General features: G+C 48.5%; 1 protein-coding gene across 1 annotated transcript in view; it reads right to left on the bottom strand.

Annotated features, from left to right (window-relative positions):
• The window catches only part of RBFOX1 (RNA binding fox-1 homolog 1), a 379,715-nt gene that overhangs the window by 9,378 nt on the left and 347,530 nt on the right, over positions 1-22,807 (bottom strand). The gene's annotated exons all lie outside the window — the stretch shown is intronic.

The following is a 22,807-nucleotide window of genomic DNA, read 5'->3' as shown; positions in this document are numbered from 1 at the left end:
GATAGATTTGCCCATCTGTATGAAGAATGAAGCAGCTTTTCAGGGTACATCAGAAAGCGTATGCTGGAAAACCATCAGGATGGATGAATCTTTCAATGCCAGTTTCTGTCAGTTCTCGTTTTTCTTGTCTTAAATTTGGTTCAACTCAAACTTTGAGAATTTCTCCAGTCTTAAATTTTGTTTGTCCTGAACTTGGAGATTAGATATAGGTATAGATATAAAGTTGGCTTGTAAATGTATAAGCATGTCTGTGCACATTACTCATAATACATGCATCTTATATGCATTTTGCCTAATATGCACATTTTGGCAACCAGTTTCCGTAATAGAATGCTTTTTGAACTTTGTTTCCCCTAATACATGGATTTTTGAATGAATATTTTGATTGGAGACCTCCATTGCAAAATTTAGAGAGGTGAGAATTTCAAAAGATAACTGAGTTCCAGTTTGCATAGGGGGTTGAAAATGCAAAATTAGGTAAATTCACATTAAAATGCAAACTGAACATTTTTTCCCCCAACCCCAGGAAACAGTGTGCCTCTTCAGTGAGCAAGGCATGTGGCTACCGTGGCAACTTCAACAAACATTTGGATGATGAATGCAACCAAGAGAGCAGAATTGGGTTCCAGAGTGGGATGCTAGACAATGGGGCTGTTCAAGCAACCTCCCATGTGAAACTGAGAAAGTAGGAAAAGGTGGTGGGCAAGAAAGACAGAGCAACACAGAATGATGATCTTTAATATAACAAAAAATAAGAGCACTTCACGTTCAGCCCTATGTAGAATTTCTCCCACTTCCCTTTGGTAAATGTGGAGTTCAACTTAACCCAGGTTCTGGTGTTATGTGGAGCAGTCTCTTGCATGCACCAACCAAGGATGGGGATCAGGAATGGGGAAACACACAACATAATTCCATTTGGGCAGAAGGTAAAATGTATTACATGCTACAGAGGAGCAAGGAGAATTCAGCACAGGGTTGCCATTTAGGAGCAACTACCTTACATTTCTCATAGCATGTAGGATTAGGAATCATGACAATGTGGTAGTGGCGGGAGCTATGTTCTGTTCTTTTAGTGTGCATTTGTTCATGTGACACATTTCCATAGTGCTCATGGTGACTTACACAATCTCTAAATAATACTTCTAAAATTCTTGGCATCTGGAAAGAAGACTTAGAGAGATCCACTTTCTAAAATAGGTTGCTGGAGAACCAGGTGAATCGTGAATTGGTCTTTAGATAGACGTATCCTACAGCCTGCTATATGAGGCACAACATGGACAGGATAAGCTGCAAGGACCCTCTGAACCCATTCAACGTCAAAATTAGTTGTTCTGTTTTAAACATGGAGGGTGCAGGTGGACCATTGGTGGAGAGGGGATACAAGACAAGAGAATCAACATTAAGCACAATTAGGGATGGACGGACTCACCTCCGTCCAGTCCCTTCAGGCGATCACCGAGCTACTGTCACTGCCTGCCCACGTGAGCTGTGCTGCGGGAGCTAAAGGACAGCTCAGCGACTGCCCGAGAAGTGCTGCACAGTCATCCATCCCCTTACCAAGCTGCAATTGTGTGCACAATCATGGCTCTCGGTTACTTCAGTATATCTAAACTCACACACTCACAACACAGACCAGTCTAAGTTCAGAAGCAGGACTAAAATCAGCCTGCCAAAAGGACTCATCTATATTTTATAATGGAAACTGCTTACATATATATTATATATCATGGTACTATCTCTCAGTTCCACTGGTTTGTGAAAATTGCCTTTGTGTACAAGTCAAGGTTTTTCTATGAACCGGTTAGGCATAACAGATGACATCTTAGACCCAGCAACTGCACAGGATCATTTAAAAAAAAAAAAGAAAGAAAAAAAATAGAAAAGTCAAGCAGTGCTCAGTAAACTCATGGTAAACACCATTTCCTCATTTTTGCAAGGGATGTCCCTACACAGCTTCCTCCAACAGAAGCAGCTTCCTTGTGTGAGATTCTATAAAGTGATGATTAACTAGAGGTGCAAATTAGGGATAGACACATCTGTCAATTTTGGTTTCTCTCAGTTGCTCATTTTTTTCTCATTTTAAAGTTGTCTTGTAACATTTTAACATCAGTTTACACTTTAAAAACCTTTGCATAAAAATTCATATGTGTTGGTTGTAACATACACATTTTTGTATGCATATCTTGCTGCATTGCAAACTCTGAAGATGTGTAAATATCAAAGGACAGCTGCATTTCAGTTTTCATATTGGTTGGAAACGGCATTTGTTAAATTTGTGTTAAAATGCAAGCCAAATTGATTTTTCCTCTATCTCTGGTGCAAACTCAATGTGGATGCACAGCTAGTTGTGAGCTCAATCTGACCCCCATTCATGTGGTAAAACACCTGGAGGAGGATGTGCATTTCCAGGATCTCTTCTTGATCATCCCAGAATGCAGGACATGGAATAATGGGCTCAAGTTGGAAGCCAGATTCCAGCTGAACATCAGGAACAACTTCCTGACTGTTAGAGCAATACGATAATAGAACCAATTACCTAGGGAGGTGGTGGGCTCTCCCACACTGGACACATTCATGATGAAGCTGGACAGCCATCTGTCAGGGATGCTTTGACTTGGATTCCTGCATTGAGCAGGGGGTTGGACTCGATGGTCTTATAGGCCCCTTCCAACCCTACTATTCTATGATTCTGTTATTCTATGAATTATCCATAGAAACACACATACATTTGAGGTTGAAAGAGAAGCTTCCCTAATCCACTGGGTCAGGATCTTAGCACACAGGGAGTGCTGAACTGGTGAATGGAGAGATGTGAGGTAGAAATTGGAGAGATGGAGATAGGGATGGATGAAAGGGACTTACCTTGTCCCACAGCTTGCTTTGCGGTGAGGGGGAGGCGCTTCGGTTCTCCCCCCGAAGTTCAGGCGAGGGGGGGAGGTGCCCCTCCTCGCCCAGCCGAAATTCAAGCTGGGGGGGAGGTGCCCCATCCCTCGCCGCCGAAATTCAGGCCGGGGAGAAGCCCCGCGTCTCCCCGGCCACGAAAAAAAAAGTAAAGTAAAAAACAACAACACCCCCATGATAGGCTACGTAATGATTTGCGTAGCCTATCACGGCTAGATTTCCAAAGTCAGCCGTGATAGGCTACATAAATTGTCACGTAACCTATCACGGGTGACTTTGAAAAAAAAAAAGCGCGTACACAAATGGCGGCACCCATAGGGCCCCACCATTTGCGTTCCTTAGTTTGGCACGTCTAGTCTACGTAAAGATTTACGTAGACTATGGCGAAAATAAGGGAATGCTATTTGTGTTGCCCTTATTTTCGCCGTAGTCTGCGTAAATCTTTACATAGACTAGACGTGCCAAACTAAGGAACGCAAATGGTGGTGCCCCATGGGTGCCGCCATTTGCGTACGCGCTTTTTTTTTTTTCAAAGTCACCCGTGATAGGCTACGTGACAATTTACGTAGCCTATCACGGCTGACTTTGGAAATCTAGCCGTGATAGGCTACGTAAATCGTTACATAGCCTATCACGGGTGTGGTTTTTTTTTTTACTTTCCTTTTTTATTTTGCCATGGTGGCGGCAGCAGCTGGTCACAAGACCGGCCGCCGTCCCCGCCGCTGCTGAAACGCCGCCGAAATGCCACTGGGACCCACCGCCGAGAGGGACATTCGCACGAGGTAAGTCCCATCCCGGGGGGGGCGGGGGGCCGGTGGAGAATTTCACCACCAATTTCAGCCTCCATGAGATTCGTGGAGAAATTCTCCACCATCCCTAGATGGAGAGAGGTGAGGTAGAGAGGTGAGGAGAGCTGTGAGGTAGAAATTAGATGTGAGGTGGTTTTGATGGTCTTAGAGGCCCCTTCCAACCCCACTATTCTATTATTCTATGACTCTGTGCGTCAAGAGAAGATCTCACATTTGCAATGAGCTTTCTAGATAGCCTTACATATGGATATTGGAGAATTCCAGTTGGTGGGGGGTGAAGCTCAGCAAGCTTTCATTGTCTCACCCCCCACCCTTTATTTCAGTTTGTCTTCTGCTAGCTGGCCCAACTCAGCTTGCAGTGAGTCAGGGCAGCCAGTGGATTTTCTGTTTTTATTTGTTTGTTTAAATTTTGCAGAAATAGACATTTGCACAAATTTCACCTGCAATTTGCATAATTTGTGCAAGTTTCAGCCACAATTTGAATACATATCTATTTCTTTTTTAGAAAGAGGAGTGGAGTTCCCAGATTTCAGGGAAAACCTACAGCTCAGCTTGCAAATGCAAACTAAGTCGGGCCTGCCCAAAATTCAGTGAGCTCTAGAAGGGCTGGATTTCCCGGTGAAGATCATCTCTAGCCTTACACAATTCACTATTCTCTCTACCTCAGCTTCAGTATAATAACGGAGATCATAATGTTCACCTGCTTTAAAGGGTTGTTGTAAGTAGGGATGTCAGAGAATTCCGCCACAGATCTCGGTGAGGCCGAATGCCAGTGCATTCGGCCCCCCAAACTCCATGGCGGAACGGCCTGCCACCCCCTTGCCCCCCCATGGATCCCCCTCGGGACGAGACTCACCTGGGGTGGATCATCCAGGCGGCGGCAGCTCTGGCGGCGGCTCCGGCGGCTCCAGTGGTGGCGGCCGGTCTTCCGACCAGCTGCCACTGCCGCCATTTCCAGGCTTGTGTGTAAAAAGAAAAGAAAAAAAGACGTGATAGGCTATGTAAAGATTTACGTAGCCTATCATGGCTAGGTTTAAAAAAAAAGAAAAAAAAGACGTGATAGGCTATGTAAATCTTTACGTAGCCTATCATGGTTGGGTGGGTTAAAAAAAAAAACGCATACACAAATATGCGCTACAGCCGCCGCCATTTGTGTTCCTTCTTTTTACCGTCTTAGTCTACATAAATATTTACGTAGACTATGACAGCGAAAATAAAGGGGAACGCAAATAGCGTAGCGGGCACTATCTGCGTCCCCTTTTGATTCGCCGTTTTAGTATACGTAAAGATTTACGTAGGCTAAAACAGTGAATGAAAAAGGGACGCAAATAGCGCCCGCTATGCTATTTGCATTCCCCTTTATTTTCGCTGTCATAGTCTACATAAATATTTATGTAGATTAAGACGGCTAAAAAGATTATGTCCTTAAAGGAGCTGTCATTAAAGGAGCAACTTTAGACACACCTGAGGGCTTTAACTTACCTACTCAGAACTGTGATTTTTTTAATTATTATTTTCCCATGAACACATCCCTATGCCATATGACAAACTTTAAGTTTGCGCGTATTGGCCATTCACAGTACCATTGTGCATGAGAGGAAATGTGCACATATCTACGGCTGTCTTTTTTTCTTTCTTTTTTTTTTGTAAAATGGCAGCCACAGAGATCACGGGATGGGCTGCCTTATACCAAGTAAGATGATTGGCCCATTTAAGTTGGTATTTTCAACAATGATTGGCAGCAGCAGCCCTCCAGGATTTCAGATGGGGGTCTTTTCCAGTTCTGCTTGAAGACTGCAGGGGTTGAAATTGGGCCCACTGTCCTGCAAGGGATGTGCTCTACCACTTAGGGATGGTGGAGAATTTCTCCCCGAAACGTCGGGGGGCCGAGCGCCAACGTGTTCGGCCCCCCAAACAAGTTTTGGGGAGAAATCCTCCGAACCCCTCTCCCCCCGCACCCGCCCGGGACGGGACTTACCTTCGCCGACTGTCCCTCCCGGCGGCGGGTCCGGAGTGTTCGGCGGGTGTTCGAGCGGGGCGGGAGCGGCAGCCGGTCTTTTGACCGGTTGCCGCCGCCGCCATTGCAATAAAAGAAAAAAAACGCCCCCTGATAGGCTACGTGACGATTAACGTAGCCTATCACGGCTAGATTTGCAAAGTCAGCCATGATAGGCTACGTCAATCGTCACGTAGCCTATGACGGGTGACTTAAAAAAAAAAAAAAAGCGCATACGGATAATGGCGGCCCCCATAGGGAGCTGCCATTCCCATTCCTTATTTGGTCGCTGTAGTCTACGTAAAGATTTACGTAGACTACAGCGACCAAATAAGGAACACGAATGGCAGCTCCCTATGGGGGCCGCCATTAGCGTACGCGCTTTTTTTTTTTTTAAAGTCACCCGTTATAGGCTACGTGACGATTGACGCAGCCTATCGTGGCTGACTTTGCAGATCTAGCCGTGATAGGCTACGTTAATCGTCACGTAGCCTATCAGGGGGCGTTTTTTTTTTTAAAAAAAAAACTTTCGCGTTCGCGGCCGGGGCGAGGCGGGAAGCCTCCCCCCCGGCCTGAACTTCGCAGGGGGAGCAGCGAAGTGCCTCCCCCCCACCGCGAACATTGTTCGAGGACAGGTAAGGGACTTTCGTCCATCCCTACTACCACTCCTATGTCCCCCTCCCCCCACCCCCAAATTCTATTTCAGTCATACTAAATTCTTATGGAAACATGGGACTTGTGCCAAATTTCCAGCCACAAACCATTTCAGGGAGAAGAATATTCTGAACATAAAGTTTGAAGAGCCTTCTGCTGACCATCCATTTTGCACACTGTTCACTGCCTTTTTGCACCTGTCCCCTTCTCCAATCTGCAGCTTTGGAGTCATTTTTTTAATGGGTTTTTCAACAGACTTCCCAGCCAATCAGGGAACATGTAGATGATGTGACAATATCATGTCATCATGAAGCTGAATCAAAGTGTGGGCTCCGAACAATTTCTTCACTCTCCATAGGCTTCCTAGGAATACCATGGAGCCAATCAGATTTGGCTACCTCATGATATCACAAAAAAGTTTTGTAAAGCAGGGCAGATACAAAATAGGAGACCACTGCATTCCCCTCACCTCCCCGCCATGCCCTCTCGGATGTGTAACATCTTGGGAAGAATGTATTACCCTAACAGCCTCTGACCCCGGAACTGCAGAAGCAAGGGAAAAGAGCACTCTGGCCCCATTCATCAGCCACATGAATAAGAACAACAAATTCTGTCCCAGCAAGAAGACCACCAATGGAAGATGAGCCTGGCCTAACCCAAGCAACCCAGATTTTTACATGTGTTGCTTAGAATACACACCATTGTACCATTCCTTTAGACATCGTTCAAACTTTTAGCAATGAGACTATACCTGAATGCACTGTAAATATAAAAATAAGCACATAGGGATTGCATGCTACTCACCCTGGCCCATATCCAGGGTCAAAGAAGTCCTATTTAGGGATGGACAGGTGCCCCCCCCCATCCATGTTCTCCGGGCAACCACCAAATCCCTGGCCCTGCTTGCATGCCCCTGGACTCATGCCTGACACACCCACCCTGCTCACTGAGCCACCCACACTCACCCTGGGCCCATCCAGTGATCTCTGCAGCTGCCATTTTGCAAAAATATGGCACCTGCAGAAATGCATGCATTTGCTCTTATTCACAATGGTTCTGTGAATGGCCGATATGCACAAAGTCACTGGCGTAAATGGACCATTTACACCTGTAACCTTGTGTGCAGCAGCCATCCTCAGTGCTGTTGTGCACAAGAGCAAATGTGCGCATACCTACGGGCACCTCTTTTTCTTTTTCTTTTTTGCAAAATGGCAGGTGCAGTGATCAATGGACAGTGATGATAATTCTGCTGTTATTTCCATGCCCTTCCTTGGAAAGATAGTGGCCAGGGGTGGAAGCAACCTCAGGTGTTTATACTGGAGAGGTAACTTCGGCTGGTGCAGAATGCAGCCTCCTGGATACTGTTTGATCATGTGACATCAACACTGTGCCAGCTGCATTGGTTGCCAGTATGTTTCTGAGCCCAATTTAAAGTGCTGGTTTTAACATCTAAAGGCTTACATGGTTTGGGCCCATGTTATCTGAAGGGCCTCCTCCTCCTCTACCAGCTTGCTCACACTTTGAGGTCATCAGTGGAGACCCTTCTCACTTGCCTACCGCCAAGGGCAGTTAGACAGGTGAGTACAAGGGAGAGGGCTTCTTCAGTGGTGGCCCCACACCTCTGAAACCAGTTTCCATCAAGGGTTTATTAGGCCCCTTTTTGTCAGATCTTTAAAAGGCCTACTTATTTTCACCAGCATTCCCATAATGCAGGTTTTATTGCTGTTATTTATTTTTATATACATACATACATATAAAACATTGTATCCCACCCTATATCATTAAGATCTCAGGGCAGCATACAGATAAAATCAAGTTTTTTTATTACTAATTACTTTCTTTATTGTTTTATACTGTTTAAACAGCTAAAAATATATTAAACGAATAAACAAGCTAATACCAATTTAAAAAATCTAAAATAATAAAACAGTTAAAACAGTGTGCAACTTTTAATTTAACTTTTCTATTTATTGTATTTCACTGTATATTTATTTATTGTCTATTTGAATATGATTGTATTGTTTTCTAGCCTGTTTGCCATCTTGAGAGTGTTTTACACTTAAAAGCAGCCTATAGACAGACAGACAGACAGACAGACAGACAGACACTTGATAGATAGATGATAGATAGATAGATAGATAGATAGATAGATAGATATCTCTGTGTGTGAGTGCACACTCACGCGCACGCACTCACCATTGTATGTAGACCTTTGTTTTAGACTCAGGACATGTGTATAATACAGTTTCAAGACAGACCAATGCTTTGACCCAAGTACTTTTGGGTGTTGCAACCATCTGAAACTTTGGGGGATCTATAGAGGGAAATTGTCCCTCACCACCCTCCCAATATTATAAAATCCAGGGCAGTCATGCCACCCACCTATAAGCTATTTAGGGAGCAAGCCTATGGGGATAGACAGCTACCTCCGAACCTGGAGGTGACTGCCTCTCCAATGCAGGGTAGGAGGAGCACGGAGGACCACATCTCCTCCATGCTCTAGCTGCCCTACAATTGTGGCTAGACAGCCAATTTTGGCTATCTAGCCATAGGACCTTGGAGCGCGGGGTGGGGAGGCTGGATGACACACAGGAAGTGTCTTACGGGCACTTCCAAACTCCCCGCCCCTCCTTGCCCCCAGGAATGCCCCCTTACCCCGCTGTGTGGTGGTCTTATGAGTGCAACACCTGGGGCAATCTGCACTGCCTACGGGGCAGCAGGGGACGGGGCAGGGAGGCAGTTTTCCGGGAAGCGACCAATCCAATGGCTGTCTAGCCCTTGTCTAGTGGCCATAGGACTGCTCCCTTAAAATATGAAATGGTAATGTAGCCCACGGCTCCGAAAGTTCTTCTGGGAGGGTTGAAATCATACTTTAATCGAAAAGTTGCAATCAGTAATGTCTACTGGACTTAATGAGGGAGGGGTCGCTTTCACACGTATTTCCCCATAAGTCCATTTTCGCATTAATTCATTTTTAAAAAAAATCTGCACAAACATATTGCATTTCAGTATGCATTTGAATACATATTTACATCCACAGATTTCTCTCAGAATCTGCATGAACCCCCCTTCGCCTAAAAATGAGCATGTTTTTATATGAGTACGGTGTTGTGAATTGTGCTGCAACATTCAGAGAATTGTAAAATTTAGTGACTAGGTAATTCTGATACACACATAGGGATGGGGGAGAAACCCATTCATTTCACACTTTTGAACCACTATCCTTTGAAATTCGCACTTCTCAGACTGTTGTAAACAAGTTCTCCAGTTTAAAAAAGAGAGAGAGAGAAAAGGGTATATTAGGGAAACAAACATTCAAAACTGCATTATATTAGGAAATTTACTTGCCAAAATGTTTCTGTTAGGCAACAATGTATTTATTAGGAAAAACATTTTTTTAAAAAAACCCACATATGCATTTTAATGCTAAATTCTTTTTTATTTAAAACGAGTCTCAGAGTTTGAGACAACTGAAGTTAAGACTGGAGAAATTCTCAAATTTCAAGACAAATTTAATTTAATTTGTTAATTTATTTATTTAATAGTATTTTTATCCTGCTCCTCAGCCAAAAAAGGCTCCTGGAGCAGCTTAGAATCAATGAACAAAGAAGACAGTCCCTGCCATCAGGTTTACAATCTAAAAAAGACACGACACACAAGGAAAAGGCGATGGGGAGGGAAAAGGAAAAAATATCTAGACTGCAAGCAAGGCTGGTGGGATGGCCCTGCTCCCCCCTCTCATCTCCCAAAGGAGGGGCAGTCCAACTGGAGCAGGCCCCGCTATTTTCTTTGCCTGCTCCTGTCTCCCTTGCTCCTTCTTCCCCACAGGTCCATGGATGTCAGTTAGTCAATTTATGATTGGAATAATGAGAAACTGTGAGAAACAAAAAGTAACAGATTTGTCCTTCCCTAAACACATAGCAGTCTGAGGGGTCCAGCTGATATAGAATTACAAATATTAGATTGTTATGGTTTTCTGAAGCATCTGGTATCTCCTCATTCACTTCAATGGAGAAATCAACTAACAGCTATAACTATTGTATTTTGAGGAAGAACTGGATCCTCTCACTCCCCTATGGTTTGCTTGGAGGAGAGCTTGGAGGAAGTTCAGAAATGTATCAGTGGGCTAGGGATGGGGTGGGGGATGTATAAACTTCTGTCTTAAAGAGAGCCAGTGTGGTGTAGTGGCGAGAGTGTTGGACTGGGAGTTGGGAGACCCGGGTTCTAGTCCCCATTCGGCCATGGAAGCTCACTGGGTGACTTGGGCCAGTCACAGACTCTCAGCCCAACCCACCTCACAGGGTTGTTGTTGTGAGGATAAAATGGAGAGGAGGAGGAGGACTACGTACGCCACCTTAGGTTCCTTAAGGGGGAATGTCAGGAGTGCCCTAGCTGCAACTTGCAGTCCCCACCGATAGCCAACTCAGGACACAGACGACAAGGAATTCTTTCTGAGACTTTATTCCTTTATTACTTTATGACTCTTTCAGATACTAATCACTAGCGACTAAGCAAGGAACAGCACTGGGGAAAGATAGCAGAGTAGCCTAAGCTCCAGGTAAGGCAGTTGGTCCCCATTTGAAGGGGAACCACGGGAAGACCCTGAACATATGGGCTAGGGAGAGATCCTCCCTCTTTCCCTTGGGTCCTTGGGACGCGACCGTTGTTTGCACGCCAAACAAGCAGTACACCTCCTTTCCGCGCCCTCCATCTGTCGTTGCTCCCTGCGTCTGTGCCGAGCATCCAGCAAGCCCCCCTCTAGTGCTCTCACTGCCAGGGTCACTATCTCTCCCAGGAATGCCAGCAGGAGGAATCTCTGCCAGCTGCTGTGCTTGTGAGAGATGAGCGAGCTCCTCTCCCACAGATTGCTGTTCCTCCTCAGAATCAGAACTGCTCTGGGGCTAAGGACGGCGGAGAATTTCTCCACGAATCTTGGGGAGGCCGAATGCCAACGCATTCGGCCTCCCAAAATTAGCGGTGAAATTCTCCGCCATCCCCCCGCCACCTCCCCGGGATAGGACTTACCTCCTTCGAATGTCCCTCTCGGCGGCGGGTACCAGCGGCGTTTCGGCAGCATTTCGGCGGGGGCAGAGGCGGCGGCCGGCTTCCGACCGGCTGCTGCCGCCGCCATTACAAAGTGAATGTAAAAACACACACACACACACGTGATAGGCTACGTAATGATTTACGTAGCCTATCATGGCTAGATTTCCAAAGTCAGCCGTGATAGGCTACATAAATCATTACGTAGCCTATCACGGGTGACTTTGGGGGGAAAAAAGAGCGTACGCAAATGGCGGCGCCCATGGGTGCTGCCATTTGCGTTCCTTATTTGGGCCCAGGTAGTCTACGTAAAGATTTACGTAGACTATGATTTACGTAAAGATTTATGTAGACTACGGCAAAAATAAGGGCAACGCTATAAGCGTTGCCCTTATTTTTGCCATAGTCTACGTAAACCTTTACGTAGACTACCCGGGCCCAAATAAGGAACGCAAATGGCGGCGCCCATGGGCGCCGCCATTTGCATACGCGCTTTGTTTTTTCAAAGTCACCTGTGATAGGCTACGTAACGATTTACGTAGCCTATCACGGCTGACTTTGGAAATCTAGCCTTGATAGGCTACGTAAATCATTACGTAGCCTATCACATGTGTGTGTGTATTTTTACATTCACTTTTTTATTTCGCGGCCGGGGAGACAGGGCGCTTCTCCCCGGCCTGAATTTTGGCCAGGCGAGGTGGGGCACCTCCCCCCCCGGCCTGAATTTCGGCTGGGTGAGGCGGGGTGCCTCCCCCCCGGCCTGAACTTTGGGGGGAGAACCAAAGCACCTCCCCCCCACCGTGAAGCAAGCTGTGGGACCAGGTAAGTGACTTCCGTACATCCCTATCTGGGGCTTTATCGGCTCAGTTTCCACCCTGACATCATCCGCACTCCCATGAGGCCCCACCTTGTGCTCCTCCCCTGGGACCCTGGGTTTGTGGGGGTACAGCTGGTGGAAGCGCCTCAACAGCAATGGAGCATGCACATTTTTTGCGGGTTCCCAGGATTGCTCATCTGGCCCGTACCACTTCCAGTCCACCAGATATTGCAGGCAGCCATGAGAAAGGCGAGAGTCCAGAATCTCCATGACCTCAAACTCCTCCTCCCCCTCCACCAGCACTGGCGGTGGGGGGGGGGAGCCGGCCAAGCGATGAGGGTCACCAGAAACCAGGGGGGACAGCAAGGACCGATGAAAAACAGGATGGATCTTCATGGAGGGGGGGAGAGCCAGGTGAAAAGCAACAGGGTTAATCTGGGCCGTAATCTAGAAAGGCCCCATGTGGCGAGGTGTGAGCTTCTTTGTGGGCAAGTGGGAGGGGAGGTATTGGGTGGACAACCAAACCCAGTCCCCCAGTTGCAGAGATGGACCCGGCTGGTGTCGCTGGTCTGCAGAGGCCTTGTAGGCTGTCTTGGCTTGTTCGAGGGAGTCCCGTAAGAGGTGGTGTACTGCTCGCAACTCCTCTAAAAACTTATGGGCCACTGGCACCGAAGAGGGAGCTAGGGTGGATGGGAAAGCCTTGGGGTGGTAACCAAAATTGGCAAATAATGGAGTTTCATGGGTGGAAGCATGGCAGGCATTGTTATAAGCAAATTCTGTGAGAGGCAGCAAGGAAAACCAGTCATCTTGCTGGTAACTGACATAACAGCGCAAATATTGCTTCCGAGTTGCATTGGTGGGCTCGGTCTGACTGTCCGTCTGTGGATGGTGAGCAGAGGAAAGATGGAGCGTCACATGGAGAAGCCCAAGTAGCTCCCTCCAGAAATGGGCAGTGAATTGGGGGCCCCTATCTGAAATGAGAACTTTGGGCCATCCGTGGAGCCAGAAAACATGTGCCAAAAAAAGCTCTGCCATCTCCCTGGCTGTGGGCAACCCAAAGCAGGGGATGAAATGGGCCATCTTAGAAAACAAATCCACCACCACCAGAATAGTGGTCTTACCATGTGAGGGAGGCAAGTCAGTGATGAAGTCAAGGGAGAGCAGTTCCCAAGGTCCTGAAAGGGGAGGCAGGGGGTGAAGCAAGCCTGTGGGCTTGCCTGAGGGGGCCTTCACCCGCTGGCAGGTTGGGCAGGAGGCGACATAGGTCTTGACATCCCGACACACACAAGGCCACCAAAAATCCCATGTCACTCCGTGCAGGGTCTTGGCAATGCCAAAAGGCCCAGTGGTGGGGGAGTCGTGGAACTGATGGAGGACCTTCTCATGGAGGCGTCTAGAAGGCACATAGACCCGGCCGGAATGGTAAAGCAGGCCACCTCGCAAAGAGAAGGGGGTAGAGTGAGGGGGCAGAGGCTAGCCCCAATTCCTCCACCTTTGTGCAGACAAAAGTATCCTCAGCCTGTTCAGAGTGAAGGAGCTCCTCCCAAGAGTGAGGCACCGCAGCTGCCGCCAGGCTCTGGGGGGGGGGGGAAGAATCAGAGAGAGGGGGATTCCACTCACCCCCTGGCTGGAGGTCTGGCTTATGAGAAAGAGCATCTGCTTGTAGGTTGTTGGAGGCCTTCACATGGCAAATCTTAAGGTGGAACCAGGGGGGAAAAAGCGACCACTTAATCTGCCGCTGCTTTAAGGTACGGGCTGTCTGAAGATGTTCCAGGTTGCAATGGTCAGTTCTAACTTCGACTGGGTGCTGTGCACCCTCCAGAAGATGACGCCAGGTCTCCAAAGCGGACTTGATGGCAAACAGTTCCTTCTCCCAGATGGTATAATTCCTCTCAGACATGTTCAGCTTCCTGGAGTGGTAGGCACAGTGTTGCAACCTGCCGCCCGCCCGATCTGGCTGAAAAGGCACCGCCCCCACCGCAAAGTCAGAGGCATCAGTTTGCACCACAAAAGGCTTCCTCGGGTCGGGATGTAACAGGATCGCCTCAGAACTAAAAAGCTTCTTAAGTTCCTTGAAAGCCTGTTGGGCAGATGCCGTCCAATGAAAAGGAGATTTCCTGCCCTTAAGGAGGTCCATGAGAGGAGACGTCAGCCGAGCAAAGCTGGGCAGGAACTTTCTGTAAAAATTAGCAAACCCCAGAAAACATCGCAAGTCCTTCTTGGTGGATGGAGCCTGCCAGGAGAGGACAGCCTGGACCTTTGCAGAATCCAACCTGATACCGTCAGCTGAGATAATGTAGCCGAGATAGTCCAAAGAGGTTAGGTCAAATGCACACTTCTCCAGCTTGGCATAAAAGTGGTGCTCACGGAGGCGCTGGAGGATGGTGGAGACATGGGCTGATGGCTGATGGGCATGGGGGTCCTCAGAAAATATAAGTAAATCATCGAGATACACAATGAGGAAAGTGTCCAAATAGTCCCGGAAGATGGCATTCATAAAACGTGAAAAAGGGGGGGGGGCGCAGGCAAGCCCAAATGGCACTGCTAGATATTCATATGCTCCGTACTGGGTGCCAAAGCAGGTCTTCCACTCATCCTCCTCCTGGATGCAAATCAAATTGTAGGTGCCATGCAGGTCCAACTTTGTGAAAATCTTGCCCCAGGCACTCCAGCATCTTCAGTATGAAGGGGAGGGTGTACTTGCTGGGGATCGAGACCGAATTCAAAGTGCTAAAGTCATGCACCAGGCGGAGTTCTCCCAATTTTTTGTGCACAAACATGGTAGGGGTGCAGGTGGGGGAGGAGGAGGGGTGAATGAAGCCACATCTGAGGTTTGTGTCCAAAAACTCCCGCAGAGCTTGAAGTTCCGGCTCCGACATTGAATACAGCCGACCGGCGGGGATCGTCGCCCCAGGAATGAGGTTAATGGCACAGTCAAAAGGGCAGTGAGGGGGCAGCTGGTCAGCCTCCTTCTTGTTGAAAACATCCCGAAAAGACACATACTTCTCTGGGAGGATCACGGTAGCTGAAGAACTGCCAGAAGCAGATGAGGGGGAGGAAAGGGTTAAGGCCTGGGCTGGGACTGGCGCCTCAGTCGGGAGGCAATGCTCTCAGCAGTAGGGAGATGCAAACTCCACTTGCTGATGCCCCCAAGAAATTTGAGGATTATGCTTAGAGAGCCAGGAGACACCCAGCATGATTGGGTATTGGGGAACCTTGGCCAAGTGAAACTGAATCTGCTCAACGTGGGACTGGGCACGCAGAGTGAGTGGAGCTGTAATCCAGGTCACCACGCCCAAAGAAAGAGGACGCCTGTCAATGGTCTCCACTGCCAAGGGGGCAGGAAGAGGCAGGGTAGGAATCTTGTGGAAGTGAGCAAAAGTTTCATCCATGAAACTGGTCGTAGCCCCAGAGTCCACTAAAACTAGGGCCTCCACCCCACCCCATTGGGAGGAGTGGAGGTGAACATGCAATAGCAGATGGGAGGGTGGTGGGGTTGTGGAAGGCACCCACCTGATGGGGAACTGACCCCCACAATAGAGACCCCCAACAGGCTTGTGGGGCAGCCTAGTCAGGCCTGGGGATGAGGAGGAGGAGGGGGGAGGAGGAAGGAGAGGAGGGGAAGGCAGTGGGGCTGCGGGTCTGGCGCAGCAGGTTTTGGCGAAATGTCCCAGCTTTCCACACTGAAAGCATCGACACTCCGTGTGCCACCGCTCCAGTTCCTCCAGTGGCAGTGGGGCTCAAGTAGCTCCCAGCTGCATCAGGGTCTCCTCCACCCCCACTGCAGGGGTGGGGGAGGGGGCAGGAAATGTGTGGGAATGGGAGGAGGAAATCTCGGCCCGCGGCACCCCGCCGGCTCTGCCGGCGCCCCTTCAGCCATCTATCTATCTGGAGGCAGGTCTGGATGAGGTCCTCCAAAGCAGGTGGGCTAGGCATGCACCCAACTCATCCAAGATCTTGTCGTTCAAACTGTCCAAAAACTGAGCCACTAGCGCGGCATCATTCCACTGTAAATCCTGCATCAGCAAGCGAAAAGTTGTTGCGTAGCTGGAAACTTGTCCTTGCCCTGCCTGAGGTGGAGAACCTCCCAAGAAGCCGTCTGTGTGCACGGGGGGTCACCGAAAAAACTGGCCATCACTGTCATGAAACCTTGATAGTCCCCGAGCAGGGGGACATTAGCGAGAAGAAGTCCCAAAGCCCATTTAGCTGCCATGCCTGAAAGTACGTTAATGATGAAGCCCATACGAACCTGTTCTGTCAGTAAATCCTCAGGTTGTAGGTGCATGTACAGCTCCAATTGGGCCCAGAAAATCTGAAAAAGTCCTTTCTCACCAGAAAACTTCTCTGGCAGAGCCACTGCTACGTAAAGATTTACGTAGACTACAGCAACCAAATAAGGAACGCGAATGGCGGCTCCCTATGGGGACCGCCATTTGCGTACGCGCTTTTTTTTTTTTTAAGTCACCCGTGATAGGCTACGTGACGATTTACGTAGCCTATCATGGCTGAATTTGCAGATCTAGCCGTGATAGGCTACGTTAATCGTCACGTAGCCTATCATGGGGGCATTTTTTTTTTAACTTTTTATTTCGTGGCCGGGCGAGGCGGGAAGCCTCCCCCCCAGCCGGAATTTCAGCCGAGCGAGGCGGGAAGCCTCCCCCCCCGGCCTGAACTTCGGGGGGAGAGCAGCAAAGCGCCTCCCCCCCCACTGCGAAAAGCTGCGAGACCAGGTAAGTGGCTTTCGTGCACTCCTAGTCCCCACCAATAGCCACCTCAGGACACAGATGACGAGGAATTCTTTCTGAGACTTTATTCCTTTATTACTTTATGACTCTTTCAGATACTAATCACTAGCGACAAAGCAAGGAACAGCACTGGGGAAAGATAGCAGAGTAGCCTAAGCTCCAGGTAAGGCAGTTGGTCCCCGTTTGAAGGAGAATCATGGGAAGACCCTGAACTTATGGGCTAGAGAGAGATCCTCCCTCTTTCCCTTGGGTCCTTGGGACGCGACCGTTGTTTGCGCGCTGAACGAGCGGAGCGCCTCCTTTTGGTGGCCTCCATCTGTCGCACCTCCCTGCGACTGCGCCAAGCATCTAGCAAGCCCCCCCTGCAGTGCTCTCTCACTGCCAGGGTCACTATCTCTCCCAGGAATGCTGGCAGGAGGAATCTCTGCCAGCTGCTGTGCCTGTGAGAGATGAGCGAGCTCCTCTCCCATGGATTGCTGTTCCTCCTCAGAATCAGAACTGCTCTGGGGCTCTATGGGCTCAGCTTCCACCCTGACAGGGAAAAAAGCTGGGATATAAATGTAATAAATAAATAAATAAATAAATTTTGGAAGTTGTACAAAACTTTGGGAGCATTCCAATTCATTATTTGGGATTATTAACGATTAACGTAGCCTATCACGGCTAGATTTGCAAAGTCAGCCGTGATAGGCTACGTTAATCGTCATGTAGCCTATCACGGGTGACTTTGAAAAAAGAAAAAAAAAAGCGCGTACGCAAATGGCAGCCCCCATAGGGAGCCGCCATTCGTGTTCCTTATTTGGTCCCTGTAGTCTACGTAAAGATTTACATAGACTACGGCGAAAATAAGGGCAACGCTATTTGCATTGCCCTTATTTTCACCGTAGTCTACGTAAATCTTTACGCAGACTACAGGGACCAAATAAGGAACGCGAATGGCGGCTCCTTATGGGGGCTGCCATTTGCGTATGCGCTTTATTTTTTTCAAAGTCACCCGTGATAGGCTACGTGACAATTAACGTAGCCTATCATGGCTGACTTTGGAGATCTAGTCATAATAGGCTACGTTAATCATTACATAGCCTATGACGGGGTTTTGTTTTTTGTTTTACTTTCCTTGTAATGGCGGCGGCAGCCGGTCGAAAGACCGGCTGCTGCCCCCGCCCCCGACGAAGACCCGATGAACCGCCACCGGGACCCGCCGCCGGGAGGGACATTCGTGAAAGGTAAGTCCCATCCTAGGGCGGGTGGCGGGGTGGTGGTGGAGAAATTCACTGCCAATTTCGGGGGGCCGAATGCGTTGGCACTCAGCCCCCCGAAGTTTCGGGGAGAAGTTCTCCCCCATCCCTAATCCTCCCCAGCTGTTTCATCTTCTTGGAAAGCACCCTAGGGCAGCGGTCCCCAACCATTTTGGCGCCAGAGATCAGTCCAATTTCTCCACGGACTGGGGGGGGTGTTCCGCTGGCGGACGTCCAGCCACTGGGATGCAAATGGCGTCCACATAGCGGACACCATTTGCATCCCTATTCTTTGCAGTAATTGGCTACGTAAAGTTTTATTACTTGTAGAACAGGGATGCAAATGGCGTCCGCTATGCAGCCGATTTGCATCCCAGCGGCCGGACGTCCGCCAGCGACTGGAGCCAGCCAGAAGCTCTGCAGACTCACTATGCAGCAGAGCCGGCTGGGGCCAGCGAGGATTCCAGGGGGAGGGAGGGACGGATAGCCTCCCCCTCCGCGGACCCCCCGTGGACCCAAGGTGAAGGGGTTTCGCACACCCCTGTGGCCCGGTTACTGACAGGCCATGGACCGGGGACTTAGCCAGGACTAAGCTGAGAGAGACATTTGTGGTCTTGCCTCGTTGTTATTAAAATCCTTTTAACAACAAGAAAAAAATATAAGATAAATAACAAGAACTCCTTGTTCAGCTTTTGCGCACTCACCAGGCAGCCACATTGGAAAGCCCCAGGGGAGGGAGTCTTGCTGAAGGCCTGGGGGGTGGGGTGGGGGCTTTCCAAGAAGCTCAAGCAGCTGCAAGAACAGAACAGGGGGAAATAGTAAAAGAAAGACCTCCTTTCTTTTACTATTCTTTCTTTCACCTCCTTACAGTAAGATAAGCTCTGAGGACCTGAACCCTGAGACATTTCTCCAAAATCTCAGCATCCCAACGAAAGAGGCAAAAAATGGCTGCCTCTTCTGTAGGGAAGCAAAGAGGCTGGGATAGGGCAGGTGGGGTTTCAGCACAGCACTAGTGGAAACCTCCCTTTCTCAAGTATTATTGGGATCTCCTGTTGTTGTTTTTTTCTTTTTTCCCCCCTGGAAATTCATCAGATGTTTCCCCTGATTAGAAATCTCCAAATTTGCTTCAAGTTGCACTTTAGGGGAAATCGGGCAACAAACCCAGTTGCTACTGCTATCAAAACTCTGGCTTCCCTCAAATAAGGTGTTTCCCCTGAGGAGGGAACTTTCCAGTTCCCTTCACATTCTGCTTTAGGCCAAATGTCGATGGCTATTCAGTTCCTCCGTTGAAATGAATGGGGGAAACCATGAGCTCTGTGTGTGCATTCATGCGTGTGCACCACCAGCAAGGAATTGCTGGACTGACTAGGTTGTGATTTTGAAGAGACAGTACTCTTCTTTCCAGCACAGAAGGTCAGATTCATGAAGAAACAAAGACATTAGCATTGGAGGAAGACATTTCCAGAGAACCAACACATAGATATCATCTGAGAATATGCATCTTTTTCCCTCCCCCCCCCCCACCCCAGGTGATGAATATACTTTTTTTCCCCTCTCCTCAGGATGACCTCTACCTTCAGAATATGATGGTTTTAGTATGATTAATAAATTTCATTTCCACAGAGGAAAAGGAACAGTGTCAGCTTAAACTGAAAGCATGCAGGCTCCCTTCTTTTTAAATGCTAATTTGAAAACACACTTTTACATGACATGAAAATTGAGAAGCTCAAAAGGTTAGCTCCATGGGTGCAGATACTGCTCTCAAAGAGATGGCACCACAGGCCTTACTGTTGGCTTGGGGAGTAGTAAACTGGGACAATTCATTTTGTTAAGGAATGGCTATTGGGTTTATTTACCATCAACAAGGTTCTGAAGAGTTGCTATTGGTATGACTGTCTTTACACACTAAAATATATATACACAAGCATGGAATTTATGGAGAAAGATGGTGAAGATAACTGAAGAGAAATGGAAAGAACAGAAACATGAGGGAGTTATTCGATAGCGCCGAGCCTTATTTCCGTTCTGAATCCTGCCAAACTGCAATGATGCTCCCGAAACAAATCAGTCAGGAAAAAGTTGAAGCTGCTCATCGGCCCAAGAGGCCACAAACTGTGTTTCTTTCAGAGGCTACATCAACGTCTTGGCAATTCACAAGCCTACACAGCCGTGAGGAGGGCTTGTTAGCTGCTCATTTTTGCTGCCTGTCTGGGATGGCCAAAACAGAGGTCTATGTCAAGCACCTACTAGGCCACCATACTTAGCAGGTGGGCTGCATCTGGCCTGTAGGGGTGCACGAAAGCCACTTACCTGGTCTCGCAGCTTGCTTCGCGGTGGGGGGGAGGCGCTTCGCTGTTCCCCCGAAGTTCAGGCCGGGGGGGGGAGGCGTCCCACCTCGCCCGGCCAAAATTCAGGCCGGGGGGGAGGCTTCCTGCCTCGCCCAGCCGAAATTCAGGCCGGGGAGGAGGCGCCTCACTTCGCCCGGCTGCGAAATATAAAGTAAAACAAAAAACAAAAATGCCCCCGTGATAGGCTATGTGACGATTTACGTAGCCTATCACGGCTAGATCTGCAAAGTCAGCCATGATAGGCTACGTTAATTGTCATGTAGCCTATCACGGGTGACTTAAAAAAAAAAAAGCGCGTACGCAAATGGTGGTCCCCATAGGGAGCTACCATTTGCGTTCCTTATTTGGTCGCCGTAGTGTACGTAATCTTTACATAGACTACAGCGACCAAATAAGGAACGCGAATGGTGGCTCCCTATGGGGGCCGCCATTAGCCGTACGGGCTTTTTTTTTTTTTTTAAGTCACCCATGATAGGCTACGTGACGATTTACGTAGCCTATCACGGCTGACTTTGCAAATCTAGCTGTGATAGGCTACGTTAATCGTCACGTAGCCTATCACGGGGGCGTTTTTTTTTTTTTTTACTTTTATTGGAATGGCGGCGGCGGCAGCCGGTCAAAAGACCGGCTACCGCCCCCGCCCCTGATGAAGACCTGCTGAACCGCCGCCAGGACCCGCCGCCGGGAGGGACATTCGGGAAAGTTAAGTCCCATCCCAGGGGGGGCGGGGGCCAGGGGGGTGGAGAATTTCTCCCCGAAACTACTTCGGGGGGCCAAATACATTGGCACTCGGCCCCCCGAAATTTCGGGGAGAAATTCTCCCCCATCCCTACTGGCTTGGTCACAAGGTGTGGGAAGAGGAGAAATTCAGCTCTCACCATTTCCTGAAATTCCCCTATCTTGCTTAATAACCCTGCCCTTGATTGGCCATAGCATTCATTGCTGCCTCGACATTAGCTTCCTCTTCCTGATTGCATCATTTGCGTGAGAAGTTCACTTAGCATATAGCTTCTTGGATACCCTTCTTCCAAAGATGGCTAAGAAAGAAGGCTTGAAAGCATGTGGCCAAAGCCTAACAAGATCTCCGAAGCCAACAAGGATTTCAGCAGGATTCTGGGAAGGCAGGGGTGGGGTCTGTGTGTCTTTTCTTCTATGCCTTCCCTATGGCTTCTAGATTTGTTTCATTTGAAGAATGTGCACAGGTCACGGGATTCATTTTTTCCCATGGTTGAATATGTCAAGGCCCTATCTAGCTCTCATGTTCCACAACTTATAGGTCTGTATGGTGATGTACATCCTTATAACAATGGGCATACCAGCCAGTTCAATGGGGAACAGATAAGCATCAAAGTGCAGGCATATATATGCATGTATTTGTGCACTGAATCCACATCCCAATGGGCTGAGTATATGTGGAAGGTACATGGATCTCACTTGATGAGCTGGCACATCTGAGTACACACAACACTGATTGTGTTCTGACATTGTCATTCTTCTTGAGGACTTCAGTAGGGAATCCTTAGGGTTAAACTACACATTACCTTTTTTTTCCTTACTCAAAATTAAGCACGGGGAACCTAACCCTGTTCAAGACCCTAACATGAGAATTAGGGGGCTTCAACCTTTCCCCTTCTACTGTAGACCCAATCTCTATTGACCCCCCCCCCGCCACTTGAGACTACAGTTTACATTGTTAAAAAAAGGATCCATTGAAGTGAATAGATGTTTTTTTGTTTTGTTTTTTGACAATGCTAATGGCAGGCATTGGCTGCAGATCTGGACTGGGACCACAGAAGGGGGCAAAAGTTTAAAGCCCTTCTACCCTGTATGCTAGTGTCCCAATCCAGAGTGGGTCCCCCACATCTATTTTTGAGTGAGCAAAAAACAAAACAAACCAACAAACCCTATGTCTTTAAATTAATGTGTAGTTTGACATTTAAGTAGGGATGTATGGATTGTGTAAACTCTGTTTTATTCCATCAGCATTTCCTGGATTGTCTAGGGATGGCGGAGAATTTCTCCCCGAAACTTCGGGGGGCCGAGCGCCAACGTGTTCGGCCCCCCGAACAAGTTTCGGGGAGAAATCCTCCGCCCCCCGCCCCCCCCGGGACGGGACTTACCTTCCCTGAATGTCCCTCCCGGCGGCGGGTCCGGCTGGCGGTTCGTCCTGTGTTCGAGCGGGGCGGGAGTGGCAGCCGGTCTTTCGACCGGCTGCCGCCCCCGCCATTGCAATGAAAGAAAAAAAAAAAAACGTCC

Source organism: Heloderma suspectum, chromosome 12, assembly GCF_057233095.1.
Source record: "Heloderma suspectum isolate Gila_16-S chromosome 12, 16-S_ref, whole genome shotgun sequence".
Lineage (NCBI taxonomy): Eukaryota > Metazoa > Chordata > Lepidosauria > Squamata > Helodermatidae > Heloderma > Heloderma suspectum.
This window is presented reverse-complemented; position numbering and strand designations above follow the sequence as displayed.